This window comes from Dendropsophus ebraccatus, unplaced genomic scaffold (genome assembly GCF_027789765.1).
Source record: "Dendropsophus ebraccatus isolate aDenEbr1 unplaced genomic scaffold, aDenEbr1.pat pat_scaffold_582_ctg1, whole genome shotgun sequence".
In the NCBI taxonomy this organism is placed as follows: domain Eukaryota; kingdom Metazoa; phylum Chordata; class Amphibia; order Anura; family Hylidae; genus Dendropsophus; species Dendropsophus ebraccatus.
The window spans coordinates 83,493-100,873 of NW_027210181.1; the positions used below are offsets into that span (position 1 = coordinate 83,493).

Consider the following 17,381-nt stretch of genomic DNA (forward strand, 5'->3'; position numbering starts at 1 on the left):
AGCTCTCTTAAAAGGGTGTTTTAAGGTAGTAGAGGAAGAGCGCAGCCAGAATGTGTGTTTCAGCTGCTCGAAAGGTCCAACACGAAAGGATGCACCCGCCTCCCTCCCCCCAAAGAAAAAGGTCCTTCGAGCCGGAATCGAACCAGCGACCTAAGGATTGCTAATGTTTTTACTACAGTCCTCCGCTCTACCAGCTGAGCTATCGAAGGCTTGGCCGGCCTTTGCTCGGCCTACCTCCTAGGCTTGTCAAAGAGTGGCATGAGAAAAGGCATTTGAAAAAGTCAAAAGGTTATGGAGGGATGCGGGCATCGATCCCGCTACCTCTCGCATGCTAAGCGAGCGCTCTACCATTTGAGCTAATCCCCCTCTCACGTCCGTTCACTTTGGCCATCATCCCACCACGCTGTGACTTAAATAACCAGTTTTTTTTGTTTTGTTTTTTTAAGTGTGCATCCCAATCGCCACAAGTAAGAAACTATTGGGAAGCTGACAGGACTTGGGGCAGCCTGGGATGGTCCCCAGTTTAAAGTACTTCCTTCCTTTTTCAAACTTGTGTTGTTCGCTCGCGAGGAAAGCTGCGTTGGCCTCCGCCGGTTTCTGTAGTGTAGTGGTCATCACGTTCGCCTAACACGCGAAAGGTCCCCAGTTTCGAAACCGGGCAGAAACATTGGTTTGGGTACCCTTTTGATCCAGGGACAAACCTTTTTACTTTGAAGCCCCAGTTTTCCTCCGCTCGGTTTGAATACAGTTCTTTTGCAGCCTTTTGGCTACCCCACTACGTAGCCAAAAGCACCAACACGTGAAATATTCCGGCTTCGAAACCGGGCAGAAGCATGGTGCTTCTGGAAGAAATTTTTGGCTACCCCACTAGTGCAACACAAAACCTTCTTTGCGCAAGCAGGTGATATTTGCTTGCAACAAGGGCTTTTTAGACACAGCCACATACTTGTCCAGTTTGTCTTGTTGGAGATATTGAAGACAGGTGTTTGGCAACGAGCAAGAGGCGGCTGATGAATCGGCCCCCACTCTCCTAGATTTAAGCAGAAACTTCTGGGGAATTGTACTTGCGGGGTTTGTAAAAGTGAGCTCTTAGCAGAGGATGGTTTCGATCCATCGACCTCTGGGTTATGGGCCCAGCACGCTTCCACTGCGCCACTCTGCTGCTGCTCAGGAGGTTAGGAAGGCGGGGAAGAGAAGCCGAAATAGGTGGCCTCTGGCTACCATGCGCCAGCAAGTATAGCCATTTGTTAAAGGCCAGGGCCCCCCTTGAGGCTGTTTTTCCTTTTTTCGATATTATTGAGTCAAAAGGTCATGTGACCTGGCTGGGGCTTCGAGCAATTGCGTGCAGCAACGGTGTCTCTGTGGCGCAATCGGTTAGCGCGTTCGGCTGTTAACCGAAAGGTTGGTGGTTCGAGTCCACCCAGGGGACGATGGCCTAATTTTCTTTGGCTTTCAGGGCACAGCGAAAGGCCCTCCTTTGGGCAGGCCTGAGCTGCACTCCCAACTGAGAGCTTGGATGTGGTGTCTGTTTTAAATTCCTCAGACTGGGGAGCACAGCTCTCTTAAAAGGGTGTTTTAAGGTAGTAGAGGAAGAGCGCAGCCAGAATGTGTGTTTCAGCTGCTCGAAAGGTCCAACACGAAAGGATGCACCCGCCTCCCTCCCCCCAAAGAAAAAAGGTCCTTCGAGCCGGAATCGAACCAGCGACCTAAGGATTGCTAATGTTTTTACTACAGTCCCTCCGCTCTACCAGCTGAGCTATCAAGGCTTGGCCGGCCTTTGCTCGCCTACCTCCTAGGCTTGTCAAAGAGTGGCATGAGAAAAGGCATTTGAAAAAGTCAAAAGGTTATGGAGGATGCGGGCATCGATCCAGCTACCTCTCGCATGCTAAGCGAGCGCTCTACCATTTGAGCTAATCCCCCTCTCACGTCCGTTCACTTTGGCCATCATCCCACCACGCTGTGACTTAAATAACCAGTTTTTTTTTGTTTTTTTTTGTTTTGTTTTTTTAAGTGTGCATCCCAATCGCCACAAGTAAGAAACTATTGGGAAGCTGACAGGACTTGGGGCAGCCTGGGATGGTCCCCAGTTTAAAGTACTTTCCTTCCTTTTTTCAAACTTGTGTTGTTCGCTCGCGAGGAAAGCTGCGTTGGCCTCCGCCGAGTTTCTGTAGTGTAGTGGTCATCACGTTCGCCTACACGCGAAAGGTCCCCGGTTCGAAACCGGGCAGAACATTGGTTTGGGTACCCTTTTGATCCAGGGACAAACCTTTTTACTTCGAAGCCCAGTTTTCCTCCGCTCGGTTTGAATACTGGCGGCTGGCTCGCCATAGCGGTGCCTGTCCTCAACAGGCAGGTTTCTGTAGTGTAGCGGTTATCACGTTCGCCTCACACGCGAAAGGTCCCCGGTTCGAAACCGGGCAGAAACACAGTTCTTTTGCAGCCTTTTGGCTACCCCACTACGTAGCCAAAAGCACCAACACGTGAAATATTCCGGCTTCGAAACCGGGCAGAAGCATGGTGCTTCTGGAAGAAATTTTGGGCTACCCCACTAGTGCAACACAAAACCTTCTTTGCGCAAGCAGGTGATATTTGCTTGCAACAAGGCTTTTTAGACACAGCCACATACTTGTCCAGTTTGTCTTGTTGGAGATATTGAAGACAGGTGTTTGGCAACGAGCAAGAGGCGGCTGATGAATCGGCCCCCACTCTCCTAAGATTTTAAGCAGAAACTTCTGGGGAATTGTACTTGCGGGGTTTGTAAAAGTGAGCTCTTAGCAGAGGTTGGTTTCGATCCATCGACCTCTGGGTTATGGGCCCAGCACGCTTCCGCTGCGCCACTCTGCTGCTGCTCAGGAGGTTAGGAAGGCGGGGAAGAGAAGCCGAAATAGGTGGCCTCTGGCTACCATGCGCCAGCAAGTATAGCCATTTGTTATAGGCCACAGCCCCCCCTTGAGGCTGTTTTCCTTTTTCGATATTATTGAGTCAAAGGTCATGTGACCTGGCTGGGGCTTCGAGCAATTGCGTGCAGCAACGGTGTCTCTGTGGCGCCATCGGTTAGCGCGTTCGGCTGTTAACCGAAAGGTTGGTGGTTCGAGTCCACCCAGGGACGATGGCCTAATTTCTTTGGCTTTCAGGGCACAGCGAAAGGCCCTCCTTTGGCAGGCCTGAGCTGCACTCCCAACTGAGGAGCTTGGATGTGGTGTCTGTTTTAAATTCCTCAGACTTGGAGCACAGCTCTCTTAAAAGGGTGTTTTAAGGTAGTAGAGGAAGAGCGCAGCCAGAATGTGTGTTTCAGCTGCTCGAAAGGTCCAACACGAAAGGATGCACCCGCCTCCCTCCCCCCAAAGAAAAAGGTCCTTCGGCCGGAATCGAACCAGCAACCTAAGGATTACTAATGTTTTACTACAGTCCTCCGCTCTACCAGCTGAGCTATCGAAGGCTTGGCCGGCCTTTGCTCGCCTACCTCCTAGGCTTGTCAAAGAGTGGCATGAGAAAAGGCATTTGAAAAAGTCAAAAGGTTATGGAGGATGCGGGCATCGATCCCGCTACCTCTCGCATGCTAAGCGAGCGCTCTACCATTTGAGCTAATCCCCCTCTCACGTCCGTTCACTTTGGCCATCATCCCACCACGCTGTGACTTAAATAACCAGTTTTTTTTGGTTTTGTTTTTTAAGTGTGCATCCCAATCGCCACAAGTAAGAAACTATTGGGAAGCTGACAGGACTTGGGGCAGCCTGGGATGGTCCCCAGTTTAAAGTACTTTCCTTCCTTTTTCAAACTTGTGTTGTTCGCATAGGTCGCGAGGAAAGCTGCGTTGGCCTCCGCCGAGTTTCTGTAGTGTAGTGGTCATCACGTTCGCCTAACACGCGAAAGGTCCCCAGTTCGAAACCGGGCAGAAACATTGGTTTGGGGTACCCTTTTGATCCAGGGACAAACCTTTTTACTTTGAAGCCCCAGTTTTCCTCCGCTCGGTTTGAATACAGTTCTTTTGCAGCCTTTTGGCTACCCCACTACGTAGCCAAAAGCACCAACACGTGAAATATTCCGGCTTCGAAACCGGGCAGAAGCATGGTGCTTCTGGAAGAAATTTTTGGCTACCCCACTAGTGCAACACAAAAACCTTCTTTGCGCAAGCAGGTGATATTTGCTTGCAACAAGGCTTTTTAGACACAGCCACATACTTGTCCAGTTTGTCTTGTTGGAGATATTGAAGACAGGTGTTTGGCAACGAGCAAGAGGCGGCTGATGAATCGGCCCCCACTCTCCTAGATTTTAAGCAGAAACTTCTGGGGAATTGTACTTGCGGGGTTTGTAAAAGTGAGCTCTTAGCAGAGGATGGTTTCGATCCATCGACCTCTGGGTTATGGGCCCAGCACGCTTCCGCTGCGCCACTCTGCTGCTGCTCAGGAGGTTAGGAAGGCGGGGAAGAGAAGCCGAAATAGGTGGCCTCTGGCTACCATGCGCCAGCAAGTATAGCCATTTGTTAAAGGCCAGGGCCCCCCCTTGAGGCTGTTTTCCTTTTTCGATATTATTGAGTCAAAGGTCATGTGACCTGGCTGGGGCTTCGAGCAATTGCGTGCAGCAACGGTGTCTCTGTGGCGCAATCGGTTAGCGCGTTCGGCTGTTAACCGAAAGGTTGGTGGTTCGAGTCCACCCAGGGACGATGGCCTAATTTTCTTTGGCTTTCAGGGCACAGCGAAAGGCCCTCCTTTGGCAGGCCTGAGCTGCACTCCCAACTGAGAGCTTGGATGTGGTGTCTGTTTTAAATTCCTCAGACTGGGAGCACAGCTCTCTTAAAAGGGTGTTTTAAGGTAGTAGAGGAAGAGCGCAGCCAGAATGTGTGTTTCAGCTGCTCGAAAGGTCCAACACGAAAGGATGCACCCGCCTCCCTCCCCCCCAAAGAAAAAGGTCCTTCGAGCCGGAATCGAACCAGCGACCTAAGGATTGCTAATGTTTTTACTACAGTCCTCCGCTCTACCAGCTGAGCTATCGAAGGCTTGGCCGGCCTTTGCTCGCCTACCTCCTCGGCTTGTCAAAGAGTGGCATGAGAAAAGGCATTTGAAAAAGTCAAAAGGTTATGGAGGATGCGGGCATCGATCCCGCTACCTCTCGCATGCTAAGCGAGCGCTCTACCATTTGAGCTAATCCCCCTCTCACGTCCGTTCACTTTGGCCATCATCCCACCACGCTGTGACTTAAATAACCAGTTTTTTTTTGTTTTTTTTTGTTTTTTTTTTTTAAGTGTGCATCCCAATCGCCACAAGTAAAGAAACTATTGGGAAGCTGACAGGACTTGGGGCAGCCTGGGATGGTCCCCAGTTTAAAGTACTTTCCTTCCTTTTTCAAACTTGTGTTGTTCGCTCGCGAGGAAAGCTGCGTTGGCCTCCGCCGAGTTTCTGTAGTGTAGTGGTCATCACGTTCGCCTAACACGCGAAAGGTACCCCGGTTCGAAACCGGGCAGAAACATTGGTTTGGGTACCCTTTTGATCCAGGGACAAACCTTTTTACTTCGAAGCCCCAGTTTTCCTCCGCTCGGTTTGAATACTGGCGGCTGGCTCGCCATAGCGGTGCCTGTCTCAACAGGCAGGGTTTCTGTAGTGTAGTGGTCATCACGTTCGCCTAACACGCGAAAGGTCCCCGGTTCGAAACCGGGCAGAAACACAGTTCTTTTGCAGCTTTTGGCTACCCCACTACGTAGCCAAAGCACCAACACGTGAAATATTCCGGCTTCGAAACCGGGCAGAAGCATGGTGCTTCTGGAAGAAATTTTTGGCTACCCCACTAGTGCAACACAAAACCTTCTTTGCGCAAGCAGGTGATATTTTGCTTGCAACAAGGCTTTTTAGACACAGCCACATACTTGTCCAGTTTGTCTTGTTGGAGATATTGAAGACAGGTGTTTGGCAACGAGCAAGAGGCGGCTGATGAATCGGCCCCCACTCTCCTAGATTTTAAGCAGAAACTTCTGGGGATTGTACTTGCGGGGTTTGTAAAAGTGAGCTCTTAGCAGAGGATGGTTTCGATCCATCGACCTCTGGGTTATGGGCCCAGCACGCTTCCGCTGCGCCACTCTGCTGCTGCTCAGGAGGTTAGGAAGGCGGGGAAGAGAAGCCGAAATAGGTGGCCTCTGGCTACCATGCGCCAGCAAGTATAGCCATTTGTTAAAGGCCAGGGCCCCCCCTTGAGGCTGTTTTCCTTTTTTCGATATTATTGAGTCAAAGGTCATGTGACCTGGCTGGGGCTTCGAGCAATTGCGTGCAGCAACGGTGTCTCTGTGGCGCAATCGGTTAGCGCGTTCGGCTGTTAACCGAAAGGTTGGTGGTTCGAGTCCACCCAGGGACGATGGCCTAATTTTCTTTGGCTTTCAGGGCACAGCGAAAGGCCCTCCTTTGGCAGGCCTGAGCTGCACTCCCAACTGAGAGCTTGGATGTGGTGTCTGTTTTAAATTCCTCAGACTGGGAGCACAGCTCTCTTAAAAGGGTGTTTTAAGGTAGTAGAGAGCGCAGCCAGAATGTGTGTTTCAGCTGCTCGAAAGGTCCAACACGAAAGGATGCACCCGCCTCCCTCCCCCCAAAGAAAAAGGTCCTTCGAGCCGGAATCGAACCAGCGACCTAAGGATTGCTAATGTTTTTACTACAGTCCTCCGCTCTACCAGCTGAGCTATCGAAGGCTTGGCCGGCCTTTGCTCGCCTACCTCCTAGGCTTGTCAAAGAGTGGCATGAGAAAGGCATTTGAAAAAGTCAAAAGGTTATGGAGGATGCGGGCATCGATCCCGCTACCTCTCGCATGCTAAGCGAGCGCTCTACCATTTGAGCTAATCCCCCTCTCACGTCCGTTCACTTTGGCCATCATCCCACCACGCTGTGACTTAAATAACCAGTTTTTTTTTGTTTTTTTTTGTTTTGTTTTTTTTAGTGTGCATCCCAATCGCCACAAGTAAGAAACTATTGGGAAGCTGACAGGACTTGGGGCAGCCTGGGATGGTCCCCAGTTTAAAGTACTTCCTTCCTTTTTTCAAACTTGTGTTGTTCGCTCGCGAGGAAAAGCTGCGTTGGCCTCCGCCGAGTTTCTGTAGTGTAGTGGTCATCACGTTCGCCTAACACGCGAAAGGTCCCCGGTTCGAAACCGGGCAGAAACATTGGTTTGGGTACCCTTTTGATCCAGGGACAAACCTTTTTACTTCGAAGCCCCAGTTTTCCTCCGCTCGGTTTGAATACTGGCGGCTGGCTCGCCATAGCGGTGCCTGTCTCAACAGGCAGGTTTCTGTAGTGTAGCGGTTATCACGTTCGCCTCACACGCGAAAGGTCCCCGTTTCGGAACCGGGCAGAAACACAGTTCTTTTGCAGCCTTTTGGCTACCCCACTACGTAGCCAAAAGCACCAACACGTGAAATATTCCGGCTTCGAAACCGGGCAGAAGCATGGTGCTTCTGGAAGAAATTTTTGGCTACCCCACTAGTGCAACACAAAACCTTCTTTGCGCAAGCAGGTGATATTTGCTTGCAACAAGGCTTTTTAGACACAGCCACATACTTGTCCTTTGTCTTGTTGGAGATATTGAAGACAGGTGTTTGGCAACGAGCAAGAGGCGGCTGATGAATCGGCCCCCACTCTCCTAGATTTTAAGCAGAAACTTCTGGGGAATTGTACTTGCGGGGTTTGTAAAAGTGAGCTCTTAGCAGAGGATGGTTTCGATCCATCGACCTCTGGGTTATGGGCCCAGCACGCTTCCGCTGCGCCACTCTGCTGCTGCTCAGGAGGTTAGGAAGGCGGGGAAGAGAAGCCGAAATAGGTGGCCTCTGGCTACCATGCGCCAGCAAGTATAGCCATTTGTTAAAGGCCAGGGCCCCCCCTTGAGGCTGTTTTCCTTTTTCGATATTATTGAGTCAAAGGTCATGTGACCTGGCTGGGGCTTCGAGCAATTGCGTGCAGCAACGGTGTCTCTGTGGCGCAATCGGTTAGCGCGTTCGGCTGTTAACCGAAAGGTTGGTGGTTCGAGTCCACCCAGGGACGATGGCCTAATTTTCTTTGGCTTTCAGGGCACAGCGAAAGGCCCTCCTTTGGCAGGCCTGAGCTGCACTCCCAACTGAGAGCTTGGATGTGGTGTCTGTTTTAAATTCCTCAGACTGGGAGCACAGCTCTCTTAAAGGGTGTTTTAAGGTAGTAGAGGAAGAGCGCAGCCAGAATGTGTGTTTCAGCTGCTCGAAAGGTCCAACACGAAAGGATGCACCCGCCTCCCTCCCCCAAAAGAAAAAGGTCCTTCGAGCCGGAATCGAACCAGCGACCTAAGGATTGCTAATGTTTTTACTACAGTCCTCCGCTCTACCAGCTGAGCTATCGAAGGCTTGGCCGGCCTTTGCTCGCCTACCTCCTAGGCTTGTCAAAGAGTGGCATGAGAAAAGGCATTTGAAAAAGTCAAAAGGTTATGGAGGATGCGGGCATCGATCCCGCTACCTCTCGCATGCTAAGCGAGCGCTCTACCATTTGAGCTAATCCCCCTCTCACGTCCGTTCACTTTGGCCATCATCCCACCACGCTGTGACTTAAATAACCAGTTTTTTTTTGTTTTTTTTTGTTTTTTTTTTTTAAGTGTGCATCCCAATCGCCACAAGTAAGAAACTATTGGGAAGCTGACAGGACTTGGGGCAGCCTGGGATGGTCCCCAGTTTAAAGTACTTTCCTTCCTTTTTTCAAACTTGTGTTGTTCGCTCGCGCGAGGAAAGCTGCGTTGGCCTCCGCCGAGTTTTCTGTAGTGTAGTGGTCATCACGTTCGCCTAACACGCGAAAGGTCCCCGGTTCGAAACCGGGCAGAAACATTGGTTTGGGTACCCTTTTGATCCAGGGACAAACCTTTTTACTTCGAAGCCCCAGTTTTCCTCCGCTCGGTTTGAATACTGGCGGCTGGCTCGCCATAGCGGTGCCTGTCTCAACAGGCAGGTTTCTGTAGTGTAGCGGTTATCACGTTCGCCTCACACGCGAAAGGTCCCCGGTTCGAACCGGGCAGAAACACAGTTCTTTTGCAGCCTTTTGGCTACCCCACTACGTAGCCAAAAGCACCAACACGTGAAATATTCCGGCTTCGAAACCGGGCAGAAGCATGGTGCTTCTGGAAGAAATTTTTGGCTACCCCACTAGTGCAACACAAAACCTTCTTTGCGCAAGCAGGTGATATTTGCTTGCAACAAGGCTTTTTAGACACAGCCACATACTTGTCCAGTTTGTCTTGTTGGAGATATTGAAGACAGGTGTTTGGCAACGAGCAAGAGGCGGCTGATGAATCGGCCCCCACTCTCCTAGATTTTAAGCAGAAACTTCTGGGGAATTGTACTTGCGGGTTTGTAAAAGTGAGCTCTTAGCAGAGGATGGTTTCGATCCATCGACCTCTGGGTTATGGGCCCAGCACGCTTCCGCTGCGCCACTCTGCTGCTGCTCAGGAGGTTAGGAAGGCGGGGAAGAGAAGCCGAAATAGGTGGCCTCTGGCTACCATGCGCCAGCAAGTATAGCCATTTGTTAAAGGCCAGGGCCCCCCCTTAAGGCTGTTTTCCTTTTTCGATATTATTGAGTCAAAGGTCATGTGACCTGGCTGGGGCTTCGAGCAATTGCGTGCAGCAACGGTGTCTCTGTGGCGCAATCGGTTAGCGCGTTCGGCTGTTAACCGAAAGGTTGGTGGTTCGAGTCCACCCAGGGACGATGGCCTAATTTTCTTTGGCTTTCAGGGCACAGCGAAAGGCCCTCCTTTGGCAGGCCTGAGCTGCACTCCCAACTGAGAGCTTGGATGTGGTGTCTGTTTTAAATTCCTCAGACTGGGAGCACAGCTCTCTTAAAAGGGTGGTTTTAAGGTAGTAGAAGGAAGAGCGCAGCCAGAATGTGTGTTTCAGCTGCTCGAAAGGTCAACACGAAAGGAGCACCCGCCTCCCTCCCCCCAAAGAAAAGGTCCTGCGAGCCGGAATCGACCAGCGACCTAAGGATTGCTAATGTTTTTACTACAGTCCTCCGCTCTACCAGCTGAGCTATCGAAGGCTTGGCCGGCCTTTGCTCGCCTACCTTCCTAGCTTGTCAAAGAGTGGCATGAGAAAAGGCATTTGAAAAAGTCAAAAGGTTATGGAGGATGCGGGCAGCGATCCCGCTACCTCTTCGCATGCTAAGCGAGCGCTCTACCATTTGACTAATCCCCCTCTCACGTCCGTTCACTTTGGCCATCATCCGACCACGCTGTGACCTTAAATAACAGTTTTTTTTTTGTTTTTTTTTGTTTTTGTTTTTTAAGTGTGCATCCCAATCGCCACAAGTAAGAAACTATTGGGAAGCTGACAGGACTTGGGGCAGCCTGGGATGGTCCCCAGTTTAAAAGTACTTTCTCCTTTTTTCAAACTTGTGTTGGTTCGCTGGCGAGGAAAGCTGCGTTGGCCTCCGCCGAGTTTCTGTAGTGTAGTGGTCATCACGTCGCCTAACACGCGAAAGGTCCCCGGTTCGAAACCGGGCAGAAACATTGGTTTGGGTACCCTTTTGATCCAGGGACAAACCTTTTTACTTCGAAGCCCCAGTTTTCCTCCGCTCGGTTTGAATACTGGCGGCTGGCTCGCCATAGCGGTGCCTGTCTCAACAGGCAGGTTTCTGTAGTGTAGCGGTTATCACGTTCGCCTCACACGCGAAAGGTCCCCGGTTCGAAACCGGGCAGAAACACAGTTCTTTTGCAGCCTTTTGGCTACCCCACTACGTAGCCAAAAGCACCAACACGTGAAATATTCCGGCTTCGAAACCGGGCAGAAGCATGGTGCTTCTGGAAGAAATTTTTGGCTACCCCACTAGTGCAACACAAAACCTTCTTTGCGCAAGCAGGTGATATTTGCTTGCAACAAGGCTTTTTAGACACAGCCACATACTTGTCCAGTTTGTCTTGTTGGAGATATTGAAGACAGGTGTTTGGCAACGAGCAAGAGGCGGCTGATGAATCGGCCCCCACTCTCCTAGATTTTAAGCAGAAACTTCTGGGAATTGTACTTGCGGGGTTTGTAAAGTGAGCTCTTAGCAGAGGATGGTTTCGATCCATCGACCTCTGGGTTATGGGCCCAGCACGCTTCCGCTGCGCCACTCTGCTGCTGCTCAGGAGGTTAGGAAGGCGGGAAGAGAAGCCGAAATAGGTGGCCTCTGGCTACCATGCGCCAGCAAGTATAGCCATTTGTTAAAGGCCAGGGCCCCCCCTTGAGGCTGTTTTCCTTTTTCGATATTATAGTCAAAGGTCATGTGACCTGGCTGGGCTTCGAGCAATTGCGTGCAGCAACGGTGTCTCTGTGGCGCAATCGGTTAGCGCGTTCGGCTGTTAACCGAAAGGTTGGTGGTTCGAGTCCACCCAGGGACGATGGCCTAATTTTCTTTGGCTTTCAGGGCACAGCGAAAGGCCCTCCTTTGGCAGGCCTGAGCTGCACTCCCAACTGAGAGCTTGGATGTGGTGTCTGTTTTAAATTCCTCAGACTGGGAGCACAGCTCTCTTAAAAGGGTGTTTTAAGGTAGTAGAGGAAGAGCGCAGCCAGAATGTGTGTTTCAGCTGCTCGAAAGGTCCAACACGAAAAGGTCCTTCGAGCCGGAATCGAACCAGCGACCTAAGGATTGCTAATGTTTTTACTACAGTCCTCCGCTCTACCAGCTGAGCTATCGAAGGCTTGGCCGGCCTTTGCTCGCCTACCTCCTAGGCTTGTCAAAGAGTGGCATGAGAAAAGGCATTTGAAAAAGTCAAAAGGTTATGGAGGATGCGGGCATCGATCCCGCTGGATGCGGGCATCGATCCCGCTACCTCTCGCATGCTAAGCGAGCGCTCTACCATTTGAGCTAATCCCCCTCTCACGTCCGTTCACTTTGGCCATCATCCCACCACGCTGTGACTTAAATAACCAGTTTTTTTTTGTTTTGTTTTGTTTTGTTTTTTTAAGTGTGCATCCCAATCGCCACAAGTAAGAAACTATTGGGAAGCTGACAGGACTTGGGGCAGCCTGGGATGGTCCCCAGTTTAAAGTACTTTCCTTCCTTTTTTCAAACTTGTGTTGTTCGCTCGCGAGGAAAGCTGCGTTGGCCTCCGCCGAGTTTCTGTAGTGTAGTGGTCATCACGTTCGCCTAACACGCGAAAGGTCCCCGGTTCGAAACCGGGCAGAAACATTGGTTTGGGTACCCTTTTGATCCAGGGACAAACCTTTTTACTTCGAAGCCCCAGTTTTCCTCCGCTCGGTTTGAATACTGGCGGCTGGCTCGCCATAGCGGTGCCTGTCTCAACAGGCAGGTTTCTGTAGTGTAGCGGTTATCACGTTCGCCTCACACGCGAAAGGTCCCCGGTTCGAAACCGGGCAGAACACAGTTCTTTTGCAGCCTTTTGGCTACCCCACTACGTAGCCAAAGCACCAACACGTGAAATATTCCGGCTTCGAAACCGGGCAGAAGCATGGTGCTTCTGGAAGAAATTTTGGCTACCCCACTAGTGCAACACAAACCTTCTTTGCGCAAGCAGGTGATATTTGCTTGCAACAAGGCTTTTTAGACACAGCCACATACTTGTCCAGTTTGTCTTGTTGGAGATATTGAAGACAGGTGTTTGGCAACGAGCAAGAGGCGGCTGATGAATCGCCCCCACTCTCCTAGATTTTAAGCAGAAACTTCTGGGGAATTGTACTTGCGGGGTTTGTAAAAGTGAGCTCTTAGCAGAGGATGGTTTCGATCCATCGACCTCTGGGTTATGGGCCCAGCACGCTTCCGCTGCGCCACTCTGCTGCTGCTCAGGAGGTTAGGAAGGCGGGGAAGAGAAGCCGAAATAGGTGGCCTCTGGCTACCATGCGCCAGCATATAGCCATTTGTTAAAGGCCAGGGCCCCCCCTTGAGGCTGTTTTCCTTTTTCGATATTATTGAGTCAAAGGTCATGTGACCTGGCTGGGGCTTCGAGCAATTGCGTGCAGCAACGGTGTCTCTGTGGCGCAATCGTTAGCGCGTTCGGCTGTTAACCGAAAGGTTGGTGGTTCGAGTCCACCCAGGGACGATGGCCTAATTTTCTTTGGCTTTCAGGGCACAGCGAAAGGCCCTCCTTTGGCAGGCCTGAGCTGCACTCCCAACTGAGAGCTTGGATGTGGTGTCTGTTTTAAATTCCTCAGACTGGGAGCACAGCTCTCTTAAAAGGGTGTTTTAAGGTAGTAGAGGAAGAGCGCAGCCAGAATGTGTGTTTCAGCTGCTCGAAAGGGTCCACACGAAAGGATGCACCCGCCTCCCTCCCCCAAAGAAAAAGGTCCTTCGAGCCGGAATCGAACCAGCGACCTAAGGATTGCTAATGTTTTTACTACAGTCCTCCGCTCTACCAGCTGAGCTATCGAAGGCTTGGCCGGCCTTTGCTCGCCTACCTCCTAGGCTTGTCAAAGAGTGGCATGAGAAAAGGCATTTGAAAAAGTCAAAAGGTTATGGAGGAATGCGGGCATCGATCCCGCTACCTCTCGCATGCTAAGCGAGCGCTCTAACCATTTGAGCTAATCCCCCTCTCACCGTCCGTTCACTTTGGCCATCATCCCACCACGCTGTGACTTAAATAACCAGTTTTTTTTTTGTTTTTTTTGTTTTGTTTTTTTAAGTGTGCATCCCAATCGCCACAAGTAAGAAACTATTGGGAAGCTGACAGGACTTGGGGCAGCCTGGGATGGTCCCCAGTTTAAAGTACTTTCCTTCCTTTTTCAAACTTGTGTTGTTCGCTCTGCGAGGAAAGCTGCGTTGGCCTCCGCCGAGTTTCTGTAGTGTAGTGGTCATCACGTTCGCCTAACACGCGAAAGGTCCCCGGTTCGAAACCGGGCAGAACGATTGGTTTGGGTACCCTTTTGATCCAGGGACAAACCTTTTTACTTCGAAGCCCCAGTTTTCCTCCGCTCGGTTTGAATACTGGCGGCTGGCTCGCCATAGCGGTGCCTGTCTCAACAGGCAGGTTTCTGTAGTGTAGCGGTTATCACAGTTCGCCTCACACGCGAAAGGTCCCCGGTTCGAAACCGGGCAGAAACACAGTTCTTTTGCAGCCTTTTGGCTACCCCACTACGTAGCCAAAAGCACCAACACGTGAAATATTCCGGCGTCGAAACCGGGCAGAAGCATGGTGCTTCTGGAAGAAATTTTTGGCTACCCCACTAGTGCAACACAAAACCTTCTTTGGCGCAAGCAGGGTGATATTTGCTTGCAACAAGGCTTTTAGACACAGCCACATACTTGTCCAGTTTGTCTTGTTGGAGATATTGAAGACAGGTGTTTGGCAACGAGCAAGAGGCGGCTGATGAATCGGCCCCCACTCTCCTAGATTTTAAGCAGAAACTTCTGGGGAATTGTACTTGCGGGGTTTGTAAAAGTGAGCTCTTAGCAGAGGATGGTTTCGATCCATCGACCTCTGGGTTATGGGCCCAGCACGCTTCCGCTGCGCCACTCTGCTGCTGCTCATGAGGTTAGGAAGGCGGGGAAGAGAAGCCGAAATAGGTGGCCTCTGGCTACCATGCGCCAGCAAGTATAGCCATTTGTTAAAGGCCAGGGCCCCCCCTTGAGGCTGTTTTCTTTTTCGATATTATTGAGTCAAAGGTCATGTGACCTGGCTGGGGCTTCGAGCAATTGCGTGCAGCAACGGTGTCTCTGTGGCGCAATCGGTTAGCGCGTTCGGCTGTTAACCGAAAGGTTGGTGGTTCGAGTCCACCCAGGGACGATGGCCTAATTTCTTTGGCTTATCAGGCACAGCGAAAGGCCCTCCTTTGGCAGGCCTGAGCTGCAACTCACAACTGAGGCTTGGATGTGGTGTCTGTTTTAAATTCCTCAGACTGGGAGCACAGCTCTCTTAAAAGGGTGTTTTAAGGTAGTAGAGGAAGAGCGCAGCCAGAATGTTGTTTCAGCTGCTCGAAAGGTCCAACACGAAGGATGCACCCGCCTCCCTCCCCCCAAAGAAAAGGTCCTTCGAGCCGGAATCGAACCAGCGACCTAAGGATTGTAATGTTTTTACTACAGTCCTCCGCTCTACCAGCTGAGCTATCGAAGGCTTGGCCGGCCTTTGCTCGCCTACCTCCTAGGCTTGTCAAAGAGTGGCATGAGAAAAGGCATTTGAAAAAGTCAAAGGTTATGGAGGATGCGGGCATCGATCCCGCTACCTCTCGCATGCTAAGCGAGCGCTCTACCATTTGAGCTAATCCCCTCTCACGTCCGTTCACTTTGGCCATCATCCCACCACGCTGTGACTTAAATAACCAGTTTTTTTTTGTTTTTTTTTGTTTTTTTTTTTAAGTGTGCATCCCATCGCCACAAGTAAGAAACTATTGGGAGCTGACAGGACTTGGGGCAGCTGGGATGGTCCCCAGTTTAAAGTACTTTCCTTCCTTTTTTCAAACTTGTGTTTTCGCTCGCGAGGAAAGCTGCGTTGGCCTCCGCCGAGTTCTGTAGTGTAGTGGTCATCACGTTCGCCTAACGCGAAGTCCCCGGTTCGAAACGGGCAGAAACATGGTTTGGGTACCCTTTTGATCCAGGACAAACCTTTTTACTTCGAAGCCCCAGTTTTCCTCCGCTCGGTTTGAATACTGGCGGCTGGCTCGCCATAGCGGTGCCTGTCTCAACAGGCAGGTTTCTGTAGTGTAGCGGTTATCACGTTCGCCTCACACGCGAAAGGTCCCCGGTTCGAAACCGGGCAGAAACACAGTTCTTTTGCAGCCTTTTGGCTACCCCACTACGTAGCCAAAAGCACCAACACGTGAAATATTCCGGCTTCGAAACCGGGCAGAAGCATGGTGCTTCTGGAAGAAATTTTTGGCTACCCCACTAGTGCAACACAAAACCTTCTTTGCGCAAGCAGGTGATATTTGCTTGCAACAAGGCTTTTTAGACACAGCCATACTTGTCCAGTTTGTCTTGTTGGAGATATTGAAGACAGGTGTTTGGCAACGAGCAAGAGGCGGCTGATGATCGGCCCCCACTCTCCTAATTTTAAGCAGAAACTTCTGGGGAATTGTACTTGCGGGTTTTGTAAAAGTGAGCTCTTAGCAGAGGATGGTTTCGATCCATCGACCTCTGGGTTATGGCCCAGCACGCGTTCCGCTGCGCCACTCGGCTGCTGCTCAGGAGGTTAGGAAGGCGGGAAGAGAAGCCGAAATAGGTGGCCTCTGGCTACCATGCGCCATCAAGTATAGCCATTTTGTAAAGTCCAGGGCCCCCCCTTGAGGCTGTTTTCCTTTTTCGATATTATTGAGTCAAAGGTCATGTGCCTGGCTGGGCTCGAGCAATTGCGTGCAGCAACGGTGTCTCTGTGGCGCAATCGGTTTAGCTGCGTTCGGCTGTTAACCGAAAGGTTGGTGGTTCGAGTCCACCAGGGACGATGGCCTAATTTTCTTGGCTTTCAGGGCACAGCGAAAGGCCCTCCTTTGGCAGGCCTGAGCTGCACTCCAACTGAGAGCTTGGATGTGGTGTTGTTTTTTAAATTCCTCAGACTGGGAGCACAGCTCTCTTAAAAGGGTGTTTTAAGGTAGTAGAGGAAGAGCGCAGCCAAAATGTGTGTTTCCAGCTGCTCGAAAGGTCCAACACGAAGGATGCCCCGCCTCCTCCCCCCAAAGAAAAGGTCCCTTCGAGCCGGATCGAACCAGCGACCTAAGGATTGCTAATGTTTTTACTACAGTCCTCCGCTCTACCAGCTGAGCTATCGAAGGCTTGGCCGGCCTTTGCTCGCCTACCTCCTAGGCTTGTCAAGAGTGGCATGAGAAAAGCATTGAAAAGTCAAAAGTTATGGAGGATGCGGGCATCGATCCCGCTACCTCTCGCATGCTAAGCGAGCGCTCTACCATTTGAGCTAATCCCCCTCTCACGTCCGTTCACTTTGGCCCTCATCCCACACGCTGTGACTTAAAAACCAGTTTTTTTTTTTTTTTTTTTTTTTTAAGTGTGCATCCCAATCGCCACAAGTAAGAAACTATTGGGAAGCTGACAGGACTTGGGCAGCCTGGGATGGTCCCCAGTTAAAGTACTTTCCTTTCCTTTTTTCAAACTTGTGTTTGTTTCGCTCGCGAGGAAGCTGCGTTGGCCTCCGCCGAGTTTCGTATTGTAGTGGTCATCACGTTCGCCTGAACACGCAAAGGTCCCCGGATTCGAAACCGGGCATAAACATTGGTTTGGGTACCTTTTGATCCAGGGACAAACCTTTTTACTTCGAAGCCCCAGTTTTCCTCCGCTCGGTTTGAAATACTGGCGGCTGGCTCGCCATAGCGGTGCCCTGTCTCACAGGCAGGTTTCTGTAGTGTAGCGTTATCACTTCGCCTCACACGCGAAAGGTCCCCGGTTCGAAACCGGGCAAGAAACACAGTTCTTTTGCAGCCGTTTGCTACCCCATACGTAGCCAAAGGCACCAACACGTGAAAT

At 51.0% G+C, this 17,381-nt stretch overlaps 49 non-coding genes across 49 annotated transcripts; 26 read left to right on the forward strand and 23 right to left on the reverse strand.

Moving 5' to 3' along the window:
* Positions 1-122: 122 nt before the first annotated feature.
* Positions 123-209, reverse strand: TRNAY-GUA (transfer RNA tyrosine (anticodon GUA)). The gene is given in 2 exon segments: positions 123-158; positions 173-209. It is a non-coding gene; the product is annotated as a tRNA-Tyr (tRNA).
* A 384-nt stretch (positions 210-593) lies between these two features.
* TRNAV-AAC (transfer RNA valine (anticodon AAC)) lies at positions 594-667 on the forward strand. The gene has a single exon. It is a non-coding gene; the product is annotated as a tRNA-Val (tRNA).
* A 423-nt stretch (positions 668-1,090) lies between these two features.
* TRNAM-CAU (transfer RNA methionine (anticodon CAU)) lies at positions 1,091-1,162 on the reverse strand. Its single transcript has one exon. It is a non-coding gene; the product is annotated as a tRNA-Met (tRNA).
* Positions 1,163-1,355: 193 nt separating this feature from the next.
* Positions 1,356-1,430, forward strand: TRNAN-GUU (transfer RNA asparagine (anticodon GUU)). The gene has a single exon. It is a non-coding gene; the product is annotated as a tRNA-Asn (tRNA).
* Positions 1,431-1,678: 248 nt separating this feature from the next.
* TRNAY-GUA (transfer RNA tyrosine (anticodon GUA)) lies at positions 1,679-1,765 on the reverse strand. The gene is given in 2 exon segments: positions 1,679-1,714; positions 1,729-1,765. It is a non-coding gene; the product is annotated as a tRNA-Tyr (tRNA).
* Positions 1,766-2,353: 588 nt separating this feature from the next.
* Positions 2,354-2,426, forward strand: TRNAV-CAC (transfer RNA valine (anticodon CAC)). The gene has a single exon. It is a non-coding gene; the product is annotated as a tRNA-Val (tRNA).
* Positions 2,427-3,035: 609 nt separating this feature from the next.
* TRNAN-GUU (transfer RNA asparagine (anticodon GUU)) lies at positions 3,036-3,109 on the forward strand. The gene has a single exon. It is a non-coding gene; the product is annotated as a tRNA-Asn (tRNA).
* A 245-nt stretch (positions 3,110-3,354) lies between these two features.
* Positions 3,355-3,439, reverse strand: TRNAY-GUA (transfer RNA tyrosine (anticodon GUA)). Its single transcript is given in 2 exon segments — positions 3,355-3,389; positions 3,403-3,439. It is a non-coding gene; the product is annotated as a tRNA-Tyr (tRNA).
* Positions 3,440-3,521: 82 nt separating this feature from the next.
* On the reverse strand, positions 3,522-3,594 carry TRNAA-AGC (transfer RNA alanine (anticodon AGC)). The gene has a single exon. It is a non-coding gene; the product is annotated as a tRNA-Ala (tRNA).
* Positions 3,595-3,828: 234 nt separating this feature from the next.
* On the forward strand, positions 3,829-3,901 carry TRNAV-AAC (transfer RNA valine (anticodon AAC)). Its single transcript has one exon. It is a non-coding gene; the product is annotated as a tRNA-Val (tRNA).
* Positions 3,902-4,326: 425 nt separating this feature from the next.
* TRNAM-CAU (transfer RNA methionine (anticodon CAU)) lies at positions 4,327-4,398 on the reverse strand. Its single transcript has one exon. It is a non-coding gene; the product is annotated as a tRNA-Met (tRNA).
* A 191-nt stretch (positions 4,399-4,589) lies between these two features.
* TRNAN-GUU (transfer RNA asparagine (anticodon GUU)) lies at positions 4,590-4,663 on the forward strand. Its single transcript has one exon. It is a non-coding gene; the product is annotated as a tRNA-Asn (tRNA).
* Positions 4,664-4,909: 246 nt separating this feature from the next.
* TRNAY-GUA (transfer RNA tyrosine (anticodon GUA)) lies at positions 4,910-4,996 on the reverse strand. The gene is given in 2 exon segments: positions 4,910-4,945; positions 4,960-4,996. It is a non-coding gene; the product is annotated as a tRNA-Tyr (tRNA).
* An 82-nt stretch (positions 4,997-5,078) lies between these two features.
* Positions 5,079-5,151, reverse strand: TRNAA-AGC (transfer RNA alanine (anticodon AGC)). The gene has a single exon. It is a non-coding gene; the product is annotated as a tRNA-Ala (tRNA).
* A 241-nt stretch (positions 5,152-5,392) lies between these two features.
* Positions 5,393-5,466, forward strand: TRNAV-AAC (transfer RNA valine (anticodon AAC)). The gene has a single exon. It is a non-coding gene; the product is annotated as a tRNA-Val (tRNA).
* A 122-nt stretch (positions 5,467-5,588) lies between these two features.
* TRNAV-AAC (transfer RNA valine (anticodon AAC)) lies at positions 5,589-5,661 on the forward strand. Its single transcript has one exon. It is a non-coding gene; the product is annotated as a tRNA-Val (tRNA).
* A 343-nt stretch (positions 5,662-6,004) lies between these two features.
* Positions 6,005-6,076, reverse strand: TRNAM-CAU (transfer RNA methionine (anticodon CAU)). Its single transcript has one exon. It is a non-coding gene; the product is annotated as a tRNA-Met (tRNA).
* Positions 6,077-6,268: 192 nt separating this feature from the next.
* On the forward strand, positions 6,269-6,342 carry TRNAN-GUU (transfer RNA asparagine (anticodon GUU)). The gene has a single exon. It is a non-coding gene; the product is annotated as a tRNA-Asn (tRNA).
* Positions 6,343-6,583: 241 nt separating this feature from the next.
* TRNAY-GUA (transfer RNA tyrosine (anticodon GUA)) lies at positions 6,584-6,670 on the reverse strand. Its single transcript is given in 2 exon segments — positions 6,584-6,619; positions 6,634-6,670. It is a non-coding gene; the product is annotated as a tRNA-Tyr (tRNA).
* An 81-nt stretch (positions 6,671-6,751) lies between these two features.
* Positions 6,752-6,824, reverse strand: TRNAA-AGC (transfer RNA alanine (anticodon AGC)). The gene has a single exon. It is a non-coding gene; the product is annotated as a tRNA-Ala (tRNA).
* Positions 6,825-7,065: 241 nt separating this feature from the next.
* TRNAV-AAC (transfer RNA valine (anticodon AAC)) lies at positions 7,066-7,138 on the forward strand. The gene has a single exon. It is a non-coding gene; the product is annotated as a tRNA-Val (tRNA).
* A 121-nt stretch (positions 7,139-7,259) lies between these two features.
* Positions 7,260-7,332, forward strand: TRNAV-CAC (transfer RNA valine (anticodon CAC)). Its single transcript has one exon. It is a non-coding gene; the product is annotated as a tRNA-Val (tRNA).
* Positions 7,333-7,675: 343 nt separating this feature from the next.
* TRNAM-CAU (transfer RNA methionine (anticodon CAU)) lies at positions 7,676-7,747 on the reverse strand. Its single transcript has one exon. It is a non-coding gene; the product is annotated as a tRNA-Met (tRNA).
* A 191-nt stretch (positions 7,748-7,938) lies between these two features.
* Positions 7,939-8,012, forward strand: TRNAN-GUU (transfer RNA asparagine (anticodon GUU)). Its single transcript has one exon. It is a non-coding gene; the product is annotated as a tRNA-Asn (tRNA).
* Positions 8,013-8,256: 244 nt separating this feature from the next.
* TRNAY-GUA (transfer RNA tyrosine (anticodon GUA)) lies at positions 8,257-8,343 on the reverse strand. Its single transcript is given in 2 exon segments — positions 8,257-8,292; positions 8,307-8,343. It is a non-coding gene; the product is annotated as a tRNA-Tyr (tRNA).
* An 82-nt stretch (positions 8,344-8,425) lies between these two features.
* TRNAA-AGC (transfer RNA alanine (anticodon AGC)) lies at positions 8,426-8,498 on the reverse strand. Its single transcript has one exon. It is a non-coding gene; the product is annotated as a tRNA-Ala (tRNA).
* Positions 8,499-8,741: 243 nt separating this feature from the next.
* Positions 8,742-8,815, forward strand: TRNAV-AAC (transfer RNA valine (anticodon AAC)). Its single transcript has one exon. It is a non-coding gene; the product is annotated as a tRNA-Val (tRNA).
* Positions 8,816-8,936: 121 nt separating this feature from the next.
* On the forward strand, positions 8,937-9,008 carry TRNAV-CAC (transfer RNA valine (anticodon CAC)). Its single transcript has one exon. It is a non-coding gene; the product is annotated as a tRNA-Val (tRNA).
* A 344-nt stretch (positions 9,009-9,352) lies between these two features.
* TRNAM-CAU (transfer RNA methionine (anticodon CAU)) lies at positions 9,353-9,424 on the reverse strand. Its single transcript has one exon. It is a non-coding gene; the product is annotated as a tRNA-Met (tRNA).
* Positions 9,425-9,615: 191 nt separating this feature from the next.
* TRNAN-GUU (transfer RNA asparagine (anticodon GUU)) lies at positions 9,616-9,689 on the forward strand. The gene has a single exon. It is a non-coding gene; the product is annotated as a tRNA-Asn (tRNA).
* Positions 9,690-10,416: 727 nt separating this feature from the next.
* TRNAV-AAC (transfer RNA valine (anticodon AAC)) lies at positions 10,417-10,488 on the forward strand. Its single transcript has one exon. It is a non-coding gene; the product is annotated as a tRNA-Val (tRNA).
* A 121-nt stretch (positions 10,489-10,609) lies between these two features.
* Positions 10,610-10,682, forward strand: TRNAV-CAC (transfer RNA valine (anticodon CAC)). The gene has a single exon. It is a non-coding gene; the product is annotated as a tRNA-Val (tRNA).
* Positions 10,683-11,025: 343 nt separating this feature from the next.
* On the reverse strand, positions 11,026-11,097 carry TRNAM-CAU (transfer RNA methionine (anticodon CAU)). The gene has a single exon. It is a non-coding gene; the product is annotated as a tRNA-Met (tRNA).
* A 187-nt stretch (positions 11,098-11,284) lies between these two features.
* On the forward strand, positions 11,285-11,358 carry TRNAN-GUU (transfer RNA asparagine (anticodon GUU)). The gene has a single exon. It is a non-coding gene; the product is annotated as a tRNA-Asn (tRNA).
* Positions 11,359-11,571: 213 nt separating this feature from the next.
* On the reverse strand, positions 11,572-11,658 carry TRNAY-GUA (transfer RNA tyrosine (anticodon GUA)). The gene is given in 2 exon segments: positions 11,572-11,607; positions 11,622-11,658. It is a non-coding gene; the product is annotated as a tRNA-Tyr (tRNA).
* A 418-nt stretch (positions 11,659-12,076) lies between these two features.
* Positions 12,077-12,149, forward strand: TRNAV-AAC (transfer RNA valine (anticodon AAC)). Its single transcript has one exon. It is a non-coding gene; the product is annotated as a tRNA-Val (tRNA).
* Positions 12,150-12,270: 121 nt separating this feature from the next.
* TRNAV-CAC (transfer RNA valine (anticodon CAC)) lies at positions 12,271-12,344 on the forward strand. Its single transcript has one exon. It is a non-coding gene; the product is annotated as a tRNA-Val (tRNA).
* A 339-nt stretch (positions 12,345-12,683) lies between these two features.
* TRNAM-CAU (transfer RNA methionine (anticodon CAU)) lies at positions 12,684-12,755 on the reverse strand. The gene has a single exon. It is a non-coding gene; the product is annotated as a tRNA-Met (tRNA).
* A 189-nt stretch (positions 12,756-12,944) lies between these two features.
* Positions 12,945-13,017, forward strand: TRNAN-GUU (transfer RNA asparagine (anticodon GUU)). The gene has a single exon. It is a non-coding gene; the product is annotated as a tRNA-Asn (tRNA).
* Positions 13,018-13,261: 244 nt separating this feature from the next.
* Positions 13,262-13,348, reverse strand: TRNAY-GUA (transfer RNA tyrosine (anticodon GUA)). Its single transcript is given in 2 exon segments — positions 13,262-13,297; positions 13,312-13,348. It is a non-coding gene; the product is annotated as a tRNA-Tyr (tRNA).
* Positions 13,349-13,746: 398 nt separating this feature from the next.
* On the forward strand, positions 13,747-13,820 carry TRNAV-AAC (transfer RNA valine (anticodon AAC)). The gene has a single exon. It is a non-coding gene; the product is annotated as a tRNA-Val (tRNA).
* Positions 13,821-13,941: 121 nt separating this feature from the next.
* TRNAV-CAC (transfer RNA valine (anticodon CAC)) lies at positions 13,942-14,015 on the forward strand. Its single transcript has one exon. It is a non-coding gene; the product is annotated as a tRNA-Val (tRNA).
* A 346-nt stretch (positions 14,016-14,361) lies between these two features.
* On the reverse strand, positions 14,362-14,433 carry TRNAM-CAU (transfer RNA methionine (anticodon CAU)). Its single transcript has one exon. It is a non-coding gene; the product is annotated as a tRNA-Met (tRNA).
* A 190-nt stretch (positions 14,434-14,623) lies between these two features.
* On the forward strand, positions 14,624-14,697 carry TRNAN-GUU (transfer RNA asparagine (anticodon GUU)). Its single transcript has one exon. It is a non-coding gene; the product is annotated as a tRNA-Asn (tRNA).
* Positions 14,698-14,938: 241 nt separating this feature from the next.
* Positions 14,939-15,024, reverse strand: TRNAY-GUA (transfer RNA tyrosine (anticodon GUA)). Its single transcript is given in 2 exon segments — positions 14,939-14,974; positions 14,988-15,024. It is a non-coding gene; the product is annotated as a tRNA-Tyr (tRNA).
* Positions 15,025-15,599: 575 nt separating this feature from the next.
* On the forward strand, positions 15,600-15,672 carry TRNAV-CAC (transfer RNA valine (anticodon CAC)). The gene has a single exon. It is a non-coding gene; the product is annotated as a tRNA-Val (tRNA).
* A 600-nt stretch (positions 15,673-16,272) lies between these two features.
* TRNAN-GUU (transfer RNA asparagine (anticodon GUU)) lies at positions 16,273-16,347 on the forward strand. The gene has a single exon. It is a non-coding gene; the product is annotated as a tRNA-Asn (tRNA).
* A 242-nt stretch (positions 16,348-16,589) lies between these two features.
* Positions 16,590-16,675, reverse strand: TRNAY-GUA (transfer RNA tyrosine (anticodon GUA)). Its single transcript is given in 2 exon segments — positions 16,590-16,624; positions 16,639-16,675. It is a non-coding gene; the product is annotated as a tRNA-Tyr (tRNA).
* A 77-nt stretch (positions 16,676-16,752) lies between these two features.
* Positions 16,753-16,825, reverse strand: TRNAA-AGC (transfer RNA alanine (anticodon AGC)). Its single transcript has one exon. It is a non-coding gene; the product is annotated as a tRNA-Ala (tRNA).
* Positions 16,826-17,381: the final 556 nt, after the last annotated feature.